Below are 13,031 nucleotides of genomic sequence, written 5' to 3' on the forward strand. Positions count from 1 at the left end.
TCATTGCCGAGATTCGTCATCAATGGATCCCAAAAAAGAGCACAGAGACGCGATGAAGGTGACGGTCAGATAAGAGATCTAGAAGATACTTAATGACTTCATTTCTGAAACAAAGTAACAGGCCCTGGGATAGTGTATTTCAACTTGGTGGCCTTGGTGGCCTACACCAATGTGCCTAAAAGGGTTAAAAGACTCTTATTAAAGGGTCTCCTTGATCATTGGTGTCCCCTTTGATTGTGCCCTGCGAGTAACCTGTTAACGTTAAAATTAGCCGCAGCTCAGATATTACGGACATCCCTGCATGAACACAGGTGGTTTCACAGCAAGATGTCACAGCGAAAAACGTCTCCTCAGACAGGAATAGCCTCCTGTTAAAACAGTTGCCATTGATCGATGGGTCATGTATGTTAAGGTCAATCCAGGGGCAGTAACCATGGAAACAGTGGAATGTTCCCAGTGATTGATCCCCATTTAGAATAAAGGCCCTTCCTGGGGCTCTCGTGTATCGATAAAGCTTTATCTCTCGAGGCGAGGGGGCACCTGAACGCAGACATTTTGTGAGATAAATTTACCCCCCCCCCTTTTTATTGCCACAGACTAAAAATAAACAAAGTAACGAGATGGATCTGGAGGTGGGACGGCGCTGGCCACCTCGCCTGCCCGCCTGCCCGCCTGCCCAAAGTGTTGACGCAGTGATTACGGGACAAGCATTCACTTGTGAACAAAGAGAAACAGCGTTTGGGAGATAACGTTACAAGGTCTCCCGTACAAGGGGGCAAACGGACTGTCTCCGGGGCAACATTATATCAGCTCTTACTCCTCGGGGGAGGGGGGGGCATTTTCCACATTTTGGGCAACATAACCATGAAGCCCACTTTATGTCATCCAAAGATGCTTCTCTAAGGTTTGAAATGCAAAATATGATAAAACTTAGAACCTGCCGGCCCCCGTCGGCCCCCGTCTAGTCGCCGTTTCTCCTGCTGCAAAAACTGAAACCTTAATCAGTCGTTGGTCTCGTCTTAGATTCAGGAGCCGTATGTCTATCCCATGCATGTTTAACTCCGCTCACTGTATTACCCTCTACCACCTCTGCTGGGAGGCTGTTCCACTTATTGAATAGAAACCTAATATTCAATGGCAGAAGAGCAGCAGGAAGTGATGTCAGCTCTTAGTCCATGTGGACGAGAAGTCTGCAGAATTCCATCATGGACCTTGAGATCTATAAGTATAAGATAGTTAAATGAGTTATAAATTAAAGCCCCCATTGCTGTGCCCTTTTAACCCCTCCATGTCGCTGCTGTAACCAGGAACCGGCCTCCTCCGGCTAGGAGACCAGGCAGGGATTTTTCGGCTACTTCTCATGGTGGTAACTAAGAACTTTGCACCTGTGTGTGGGGGGGAATAAGACAGGTTCAGATCTGGCTGTCAGCTTCTTGTGACCTTCTTCTGGCAGCTTGTGACCTTGGGGCAATTACTTAATCATCCTGTAACTCTGCCCCTAAATTAAGACAGTAATTGCTTTCGGCGAAAAGGGATTCTGCAAATAAGGAACAGGCGAGTCAATCATTCACGTCTTAAACGTCTGGCCCTGCTGGGCAACCTGATCCTGTTCAGCTGTTGCTGAGAGTGATAAGAGTAGTGGTCTTCTAAAGGGTTAGGATCACAAGCACTTTGCTTTGCCCTGGGACGGGAAGTCAACCGAAAAATGCATGAAAACCGGTGCTATTTACAAAAATAAAGTGAAACTAACATATCCTTCTTTCCTTACATCCTCCTTTATTTCCTTCCACCCATCTTTCATTCTTTCTTTCTTTCTTTCTTTTTTTTCTTTCTTTCTTCCTCCCTACTTTTTGCCTCCCTTCCTTCCATCCTTCTTGTTTCCCATCCTCTTCCTTCCTTCCTTCCATCCTTCTTTTTTCCTCCCTCCCTTCCTTCATTCATTCCTTTTTTTTATTAATGGATTGTAAGCTCATTGGGACAGGAAACATGGCTTCCATGTTGATGTTAGTAAATAGAGGGGTATATATATATATATATATATATATATATATATACCGGGTATACGGCCACCTCCATTAAAGAGGGAGCAGGTTATGAAATAAGATGAAGCACTTGCTGATCATCATCCAAAAAACAATTTGAGGCCCCAGACAGCGATGTGTTAAACCAGACGAGCAGAAATCTGAGCAAGCTGCAGCAGCAGAGTGAGAGGGGCTGCTGGAAAGGTCACAGAGGTCACGCTGTTGGGGAAAGGTGGTCGTTTTGGGTTATGGCAGAAGCGCTGAAATCAGCACAAGGCGTCTTCTGGATGTTTTCTCCTGGCCCTGTAAGGAGGAGGAGGGCCGGGTTCTGTCTCTGAGACCCTCTGCCTTTTAAGGAGGACGGAATGGATGAAGCCCCCTCCTTAAGGCCTCTTCTCCTTCCCGTGTCCTTTCGGGGGGGGGGGGGTAATTATCCGATAGAGCGCCAGCTGCCCCGGGGCTCTTTTGCTGAGCAATGGCTGCTATCGGCTCCGAAGTGACGTCGATGCGTCGGGCCAATGATTGTAAAACTCAACGAGCCCAACGTACTCAACGAGCCCAACGTACTCAGCGAGCCCAACGTACTCAACGAGCCCAACGTACTCAGCGAGCCCAACGTACTCAGCGAGCCCAACGTACTCAGCGAGCCCAACGTACTCAGCGAGCCCGGCGCGAATAATCCCACATAATGTATCGAGAATGTAGAGAAAATACCTAATGTGGCTACAAATAACTAAATGTATCCAAAACGCCCTGAATTTATTTAGAGGAATGCATAGAATACGATGAATAGAAACGTATCGCTTTCCAACTCTTCTCATCCATTCACCACCAATTTAGAACAATAATTTTTACCAGCATTTCGTATATTCTGGCTTTAGTTATTCCAGTTAAAAAAACCCTCAATATTAAGAAACCCAGAACCGGCCCGAAGAGCGGCCCCCATCCGGCCCCCGTCTGGTCGCCCGTTTCTCCTGCTGTAAAGACTCAAACCTTAATCAGTCGTTGGTCTCGTCTTAGATTCAGGAGCCGTATGTCTATCCCATGCATGTTTAATCCCCTCACTGTATTACCCTCTACCGCTTCTGCTGGGAGGCTCTTCCACTTATCGACCGCCCTCTCAATAAAGTAAAAGAGCTTGGAGAATGTGTATATAATGTGTTTCATATAGTGGCGGCGGGACTATTAGCGAATACCTACTTTTTAGGATTAAATACTGAACACCCAGCCCCTGGACGTGAGCCCCGGATGCCGTATTCCTTCCGTGGGTTGGCCCATAATAAACTGCATATAACATTTCATGGAATATTATATAGTATTGTGTGGTTTTTTTGTCGACAGATTTAGATATTTTGTTTTTTTGGCTGTTTTTGCTGTTGGACCTGTTCTGGGATAAAACCGCTCCATCATTTTCCTCTCTATACCCACAATTCTCCGGCTGCTAATTCCCCAGGACCCCCATTCTTTTCCTCCCGAGACCCCCGTCCTCCCCCCTTCCTCCACTAACCCCCCCCCCGACTCCTCGCCGGCCGCATCCTCCGCGGTGGGATTTAGTGTTCTGACCACGAGCCGGAATCAGGACGGATTGAATGTTCAGCCCTGCGGTATTTGAGGGAGGCAGAGAGGGGCAGAGAGGGGCAGAGGGGGGCAGAGAGGGGCAGAGAGGGGCAGAGAGGGGCGCATGCAGTGAGTAAGATCTAAAGCAGATTGGGAGCCGATGACAGGCAGGCAGATATATATAGCAGACAGACGGACAGACAGACAGACGGACGGAGACAGGCATATAGATAGAACAACCGAATGACATAAATCCAGAGATACATCATAGAGAGAGAAAGAGAGAGATGGAGAAATAATAGATAGATAGCTAGATAGATAGATAGATAGATAGCTAGATAGATAGATAGATAGATAGATAGATAGATAGATAGATAGATAGATAGATAGATAGATAATAGATAGATAGATAGATAGATAATAGATAGAGTGTTAGAGTGAGTTTGCGTGTTGTATGTGCGTGTGTTTTAGTTACGGGGGAGACAAAGAAATCCTGCACCAGGCACCATAACCCCTGGGCTCATACTAATTATTAGTTATTGTATGGCGTTAGCATGAGTGTGAGTATATTTGCACGTATGTAATGCTGGCTCAGGACAGATAATATGACCAGTGAGCTCCCAGAAAAGCAGGGCACCTGGGGAGGAAAGAGGGGCACAATGGAGGAAAGGAGGGCATCAATGGAGGGAAGAATGTCACGGGAGTTTGGGACTGGCCCAAAAAAACAGGGACATTGAGCAGGTGTGGTATACACTGTAAGACTTTTAATAAAATTGCAAGCGCTTGAGCCAAACTAACCCACGTCGGGCTGCGGTGCCCTCGAAGCTTTCCTAGATTTGTGTTCCGCGGGGCAGTTTCACGGAAAATGCCGCCTCGGTGCCGCTTTGCAGCAGTGCAGTAAAAAATGTCTGCCCCGCAGTAATTGGATAGCAGTCGGTGTCCGCGGATCTGGTCGGGGCCGTTCTTTGTGTTGTAGAAACTGTTGGCCACACGTTCTTGTAACCAAAGATCTCGGAATGGGAAGATCTGACCCCGGCCCTGACACCCTCGCTGGGTAATTTTATCAGATGGGACGCACAGATGTCATAGCACAAGGGACTCGGACGTGGAATGGGGACATTCAGAACCAATATAACTTAGAGGGACAGTTTAATGTCCTGGGGAACTTATTACGAAATAATAACGCATATTAAGGCACTTTCTGGTGACATTAATGTGCATTCTTAAAAAAGTTCAAAGACTAAAGCACTTGCCTTAGGTAGAAGCTGCAGCTCCAGAGCTGCAGCTCCCAGCCTCCTGTGTGTTCTGATAACCTGTGCTGCTGAATGTCTGCTCGAAGCAGGCAGTCAGCGGCAGGGAATCGCTCCCCTCGAAATTAATGGGGGTGCTTTCCGGTAATTGGGGATGTGGGGGTCTCGGTTGATCCCCCCAGTATATCAAGTGCCGGGAGATCTGCACAGAAAGAAACTTTGGGGTAAGAAAAGGGGCAAATCTATATGGGGGGGCAGGGGGGTCTGCAGAATCCCCCCATGCATTTGCAAAAGGGACAACATGGAAATTTAAAGGGCCCACGCAGCATTAAAGTGCATATGACAGCTGGAGCATCCCTCAGGGCTGTAAGGGGTTAACAAGGTATATAACAAGGTATATAAACATATCATACTTCATAGCCCTGATACTCAAAGGGAAACGGTCAATATACTGCTTTTTCTTTTTTCTTACTAAAACGTAAAATTGGACATTTTTTTCATTAGTTTATTGTTGTTAACCCCTTAAAGTCTGACGTCTCCAATGCCTACAGAGACATGTCTAAATTCACAGACATTCGTGTAAAAGCTTTACCGAATCCCAACCATAAACCGAAATAAAATCTGCGGCTTCGCAAGGAAGAAGAAGACGCGACATTTCACGCGATCCGATACTTAAAGTCCCTAAAATTCCATTTATTTATTAATTTTTTTTTTACTATCATTACCACTTAAATAAGTGTCGGGACCCCTTTTTGGTCTAAAGTGAGACAGAGGGGGAGATCTCCTTGTTGCCAAATAAACATCCCCCCCGTCACCAGGACATGCCGGCCCCCGCAGTGACAGAGCACATGATATTCCCGAACGAGCCAATAATATTCTGTAACAAACACGATGATGCGTGATGGAATTTATATTCCGGGATGGACAGAAGGATCGCCATGACGATCAGATGTTATTCTAATCTAATTCAGAGGTTTTTGGAACGCGGGGCCCGGGTACAAAATGGGTTAAAAACCATTAAAAAAAAGGGACGTGAGCGACAAACGCATTAAAAACATGTCATCGATATACCCTCCACCTCGATGCGACCAGACCACAGCATCTCCCCATGAGTCCCGCGAGAACGGCTCCGATAGATCCTGACCCGCTAGTTTACGGCCAAAATACTTGGACACCCGACCCCCCCGAGTTATTACCTGTCAGTTATACGACTCCAGGGGGCCTGATGACTTTGCCAGGAGGTGGTAAACGCTAATGACTTGGAAGGCTTATTACATTCAAGTGCAAACGGCGAGGCACGTCTCGATACATTTGGGGAGCCAAGGCCGAAAAAGGAATAAGCGCGAACCTGCCGGCAGATCGGCCCCCATCCGGCCCCCGTCTAGTCCCCGTTTCTCCTGCTGTAAAGACTCAAACCTTAATCAGTCGTTGGTCTCGTCTTAGATTCAGGAGCCGTATGTCTATCCTGCGCATGTTTAATACCCTCGCTGTATTACCCTCTACCACCTCTGCTGGGAGGCTGTTCACCCTCTCAGTAACTTAAAGCTTCCTCCCGTTACATCTAAGTCTCTGATATTCATGTTTGTCTCTGAAAGGACGCAGGAGACGTTACGCAGATCCTCATTGTTTCTCAATCTGAAATAGAGGACAGATTCACCTGAATAGTATTTGAAAGAGTATTCGCAAAATTATTAATGTCCTCTGGTTTGCCTGATTTGCCTGTTATTTGTAGAGAAATCTGCACTAAACAAAAAACATTATATGTGTTTAGCAGGTTTTTAAGGACCTTTGTGAATCTTTTCAGAAATGAGACACCAGGGGTGAGCATAGGGTAAGTGGCCCCTGGGTGCAGTATTTCGTTGGCTCCTTTCTCCACAACTAAAACACAAGCACATAGTAACATACAACTTCACTCTAACACCCAACCAACCATACACTTACACATCCATCCACATCTCCCTCCCTTCTACCACTATGCTGACCCTAACACTCTTATACTCATGTTAAACAGAAAATACTAACTCACACACTCATCCTAACACCATATACTAGCACACACACATGCTGACCCACACTCAAGCTGACAATGTACACTTGCATATACTAACACCATGCCTTAGCACACACTCACATGCACGCACACGCTAACACCATATGCACACACATACACATGCTAACACCATACAGTAACACACACTCTAACACAAACACATACATGCATACATAGACGCTCTCCAACACCAAACCCATGTTTGCGGGATAAGAGGACTATCGCTGGAAGTGTTTGCCGGATAAGAGGACTATCCCTGGAAGTGTTTGCGGGATAAGAGGACTATCCCTGGAAGTGTTTGCGGGATAAGAGGACTATCCCTGGAAGTGTTTGCCGGGGAAGAGGACTATCCCTGGAAGTGTTTGCCGGATAAGAGGACTATCCCTGGAAGTGTTTGCGGGATAAGAGGACTATCCCTGGAAGTGTTTGCGGGATAAGAGGACTATCCCTGGAAGTGTTTGCCGGGGAAGAGGACTATCCCTGGAAGTGTTTGCCGGATAAGAGGACTATCCCTGGAAGTGTTTACCGGGGAAGGAGACTATCCTAGAATGTGTTTAACGGGAAGAGGACTATCCCAGAAAGTGTTTTGCTCCCCTCAGAGATACCTTGCTGAGCTTTGGCAGAGGACAACCCCGAGGAGCCATCGTGATTTATTAGGTGCTGGCGGGAAGCTGATCTTACGATGACTCCGAGGACGGTTTAATATCTCTTCTATCTGGCAGCAGTATCATTGGGATTAAGTCTCCCTGGCACAAGCATGAGTAAACCAGTTTCTATCCTAAACTCACCTCTCCTAACCTAAAAAGTGCCACCTTTCCTGGAGTTGCGAGTGTCTGGTACTTGTATCCTTAACGGTGCCAAAGACTAAATCCACCGCTTCTGGTTTCATTGCAATCAGGGGTCACCTTATCCAAAAAGCTGTCTCATGATTAGCTACAACCCGGCGTCACCCCGAGATTATAAATACAATCTTATTGTTTAAAATAATAAATGAATCCCCGTTCTCTGATTCGACCCTCTGAGTGCACAATGCAGCGCCCCCCCCCACCCCATTAAAGGAAATTAATAAAATCACTCCATGAACATAATTATACAAATGTATGAACTTTGGTTAATAATAATAATAATAATAATAATTAGTGCCAAGTCGTCCCAGTTTGATGGTTACTAGATTGTAAGCTCTCAGGATCAGGGCCCGCTTCACCTTCCCTACCACTATGTCTGCTTATGTTGTTGTTAACTTTGTATTTTCATCTCATTGTAATAATGCTTCCTAATCTGCTGTTTAATGTAAAAGGGACGTTCACATTCACATCTACATACTCACTCCTACTCACATACTCACACACACTCACACATACATGCACATACTCGCACATACTCACACATACACGCACACTCACACATACTCACATGCATGCACACATACTCACACATACTCACATACTCACACACATACTCACACAGACTCACACATACTCACACAGACTCACACATACTCACACATATTCACACACATACTCACATACTCACACACATACTCGCACATACTCACATACTCACACACATACTCACACACATACTCACACATACTCACACATACTCACACAGACTCACACATACTCGCACTCACTCACACCTACTCGCACACACTCACACACACTCACACATACTCACACATACACACACTCACACATACTCACATACATGCACACATACTCACACATACTCGCACACACTCACACATACTTGCACATACTCACATACACGCACACACACTCACACATACCCACACATACATGCACATACTCGCACACACTCACACATACCCACACATACATGCACATACTCGCACACACTCACACATACTCACATACACGCACACATGCTCACACATACTCACACATACTCACATACAAGCACACATACTCGCACACACTCATACATACTCACACACTCCTTTATACCTTTATAGACTCCAAAACTAAATGCATCCAATAACTTGTACAATTTGGTAAACATGAGCCAATCTATATAGCTGGCTGTAACCAATTGGGACTGTAGCCCGCGTCTCGTAGAGGTGTATATAACACACCTGAGCCCTCCTTTGAAATGCTCAGGTGTTCTCTGTCAGAGCCCCTCAGCATTCTGTTACTGACCCTTAAACTTAAAACCTTGTTCCTGAACCTCAGTTGCCTGCCCTGACCGAAGAGGAGCCATACTCAAAGAGTACGAAAGACAATAAGTCTTCCCTTGTCTTTGGTGGGGAGTGGACCACCACCTCCAGGATCCAGATAGCCAACAGGTGACCCTACCCTCCATATTACGTTTATAAAGCTCTAGCGGGTTCCGTAGCTCTACTACAATAAGAGGACAGTGAAAAGTAACAACATTAACAATATACAGAATTAGCATGGTTAGGAGGACATACTGTCCCAGAAGGAGAAGAGGGCCCTGCTCTCGTGAGCTGACAATCTATTCTGCAGCCCAGCCGGGGCTTTGCAAAGCGAGATAGTCCACTATTATGTGCCTCGTCATGCAGTGTGACATGAAAACATATACTCAAAGAAACCCAATTCCGGAACACTAATCCCCCGTACGCCGGCCACGGCCGCCCCGCTGACTCTAGAACTCAACGAGGCCGGCCGCGGACACTCGAAGCTCCCCGGAGATGAAGGAGGCCGGCATGTCCAATACTCAGAATACTCGGTCGCACTTTAACCTCTCGTGTGATGCCGCTATATATATTTATATATTTATTTATACATCTTAAGTAATTAGAACCCTATCGGGTGGCAGCAGTTGGTGGGACACGGATCGAGTGACCTCCTTAAGTGTTCCATGAAGTGCAAAAGGCCACTCGATATACATTGCCTAACAAAAGCTATGCTACAGCAACACCGCGCCGCCCGCCGCCGGCATCTTCGCCGAGGAAATGTCCAATTATGGCTCAGATACTTATTTGCAGTCAATGAACTGTCAGATAAATCTCTCACAATGGCCTCTTCGCATCGGGCGCTCATGTGCTTGATGGTTTTTGGATGCGTGCCCGAGGGGGGCCGGTCGAGCTACGAAGGGTTATTGCAAGAAATATTTTTATTTATCGCGAAAATTTTTATGGAAAGACCCGGCCGTCGCACGCGGCGTTATCGGACGGATGTTTTCATAGTTGTGGTCGGTAGGGTTTAGGATTGAAATCGACTAATCCCCCCGGTCTATGGAGCAGTGTGTTAAAACAAAGGGTTAAAAGCCAAAAAAAAAAAAAAAGCTGGCTTATTCCGGGCATTTATTATCGACGATGTAATGTAACCTCTTTTTGTTTTGGGAGTCTCGACAAAATAAAATAATTTTAAAAAATTTTAAAAAAGTTGCACACCAATTGGTTTATGTGTTTGCTTTAGTAATTCCCATGACTCTCAGCCAGACACTGGTCCAGGAGTAGCCAAAAAGAGAAGAGATGTCACCCTGAGACGGAGTATTTCATTTATAAAATCCAAGCTTCTTATATTATATCTAATATATTATAATTTTTATATATTAATATAAATTTTAAATATTTAATTTAGGTTTTAATCAATGTTTTTGGAAAATATTTTTGAAATTTCCGTGTTTTTAAGCCTAGGATTAAATTGGAGGCTTTGTTTGTAATAATAAAAAAAAATATATATATATATATTTTTATTTTTACAGGAGTTAAATAATTTGATTTTTATATTAATAAAAAGGAAGCATAAATGAACCCAACCGCGGGGACTATTTTAATTTTGCACCGTTCGGGTAATATGCAACTTCAAGATAAATTAATAAAAAAAAAAAAAATGCTTCACCCTCCTACCTAAATAATAATAATAATTTAAAATGTGCACATTTTTTCTTGATTATTCAAAAAAATGGTGAAGGGACGGAAAATGTGCCTACGGAAATGAATAAATAATAATATATATTATTTTTATATTTATCTTTTTGGTAGCGATTTTCCCCCGCGTCGTGGCAAACGTGCCCATTAAGCCCGGGTGACCTCAGCCTCGCCCCGGCCATCTATTTCATGATGTAATGAGGAGATGGAGAGGGGTTTCAGCGTTCTAACACTTAATTATGGATCGTTAATTATGGTCCATAACTCAGCATCCTTCTTTACCTTTGCCCCCCCCCCGATCATCGCAGTCCCGCCACTTACACATGGGACGCTAAAAAAAAAAAAAAAAAAAAAAAGGTGGTAAAATTGGTTGGGATATTTACTTTGAATCCCAAAAATGTATAAATAATTTGTTTTGTAAAATTTCAAATTTGGGGCAATTTGGACATTTTTCGGGACTGCTCCGTCGAGTCATGATATAGGCTTCATTGTTGTGATAAATGTAAGTCTTGATTGAAAGGAGCTCTGCGGGATGTTTGTATGCCGCGGGGGAACCTGCAAATTTTATATGTCAGTGTCACAGGGGGCCAGTTCTCTGTTCCCAATAATGGGAGTAACAGCTGCGGGCACCGGGGACTCCGATTACCTTCTCGCCCTTTCCAATTTGGCAGAGTCAGCAGCAGAGGTGGGGGGAGGGACGCCGAACGAAGGAGAGAGCGAGGCAAGGAGTCCACGAGACAAGGAGATAGAAAGAGAGAGCGCGGGAGATAAGAGAACTATAAGAGGTTAACACTGAGGTTGGAGGGGTAGTATAGACACCAAAGGGGGGTAAAAGAGGTTCTAGTGGACTAAGGTGGTCAAAAGGTGGACCCAATCCATTGAAATGTCTTTTTAAAAAAGTGATAAGAAGTGTTTTGTACTTTAGTTCATTATATGTATTGAAGTCGGTTAAACATGATGAAATGCAAGGTTATGCAATTGGTGCAGTGATTAACTACAAGAACCACAGCAGCTTGTTATTCATCACGTATATTAGTCATATGTTACCATTAATTACCATTAATTTTACTTTATACACCACTTTTGGGCTTCAGCTTCATTTAAGGGTCTTCCGGTGAGCTTGTAGAAAATATTTCATCATAAACCATCCTATGAGAGCCAAATGACAGGGAATCTGGAAAATGAAGGGCAGGAAAGATGGGGAATCCACCCTTCGCTAGGAGATATCTAAGAGATCAATGCGTTGTTGGTGAAAGAGGGCCATAACAAGCTGAGAATGACGCGGGAGAGAATTCCACTCATTAGCTTTTTTGGGGTCATGGAGGATTCCTTCCCAGTAAGGGAAATTGTCCGTCGGCATCGTGTTTTGTCTGGATCTAGCAAAAAATGGAACGGGGTGGGTTGGAGTTGATGATCTGTGCGACGATGTCATTTAATAAATTCCATTAGAACCCTAATGATAGTAAATAGAGTGTTGGGTAGATAATGAGAGGATGGATTAGAAAAACTGAAAAAAATAGAAAAAAAAAATATAGGATAAATAAAGGAACCTATAGAATCCTTCAATACACGGACAGAGGACACGGATCTCAGACATACGGACTAAAAGCCCCCCGAATTATCAGCATTTAATGTTCTTTATTATATTATTGGTTCGTTTACAGAGTGACGACAGACAGCCTTATCACTCGACGTGATGACATAATTCTGGAAACTGTTACATCATGACTCTTGTACGATGATCTGCATGATGGTCTCCATACCTCCCAACATTCCCGACGGCCAGAAGTGGCGCGCGGTCAGGGTCATTAGAAGAAGAATAATGGGGTTTATTTACCCCGTTTAATTTATAGAACCGTTTCCTGCTGTTTCTTAGGGGCTTTTAGGGCTGTAGAACCCTGCGATCCCCTCATACCCAGCAAACATTCTGACCTCCTAGAAAAGAGTGATGGAAGAAGGGACAGAGAAGGACTGACCAGGCTGAAAGAAGACACTTGGCAGCTATGCTCCTCGTTACATGCTGTTACATCGCTCTTCCCGTCTCATGTTGCTTTGTCGTTATAAATGTAACTTGTAGCTTTATTATAAACGATGTAATGAAATGCATTTCTCCCGTTCTCTTATTCTGTGAATTTTAGGCTCCGTCGCTGTCACGTCCTTGGGGCTTCTCTGCTGTCACATTACGGATCCCTCTGAATGTTGTCACATTTTTTGCTGTGGTCTCTTTAGTTAATAATCTATCTTTACATCTCCCATCACATTCTCCGGTGTCTAATGCCCCCCACACACCCCCTCCC

Source organism: Sceloporus occidentalis, unplaced genomic scaffold (assembly GCF_023333645.1).
Source record: "Sceloporus occidentalis isolate IW3139 unplaced genomic scaffold, rSceOcc1.0.p SCAF_76, whole genome shotgun sequence".
Classification (NCBI taxonomy): Eukaryota; Metazoa; Chordata; class Lepidosauria; order Squamata; family Phrynosomatidae; genus Sceloporus; species Sceloporus occidentalis.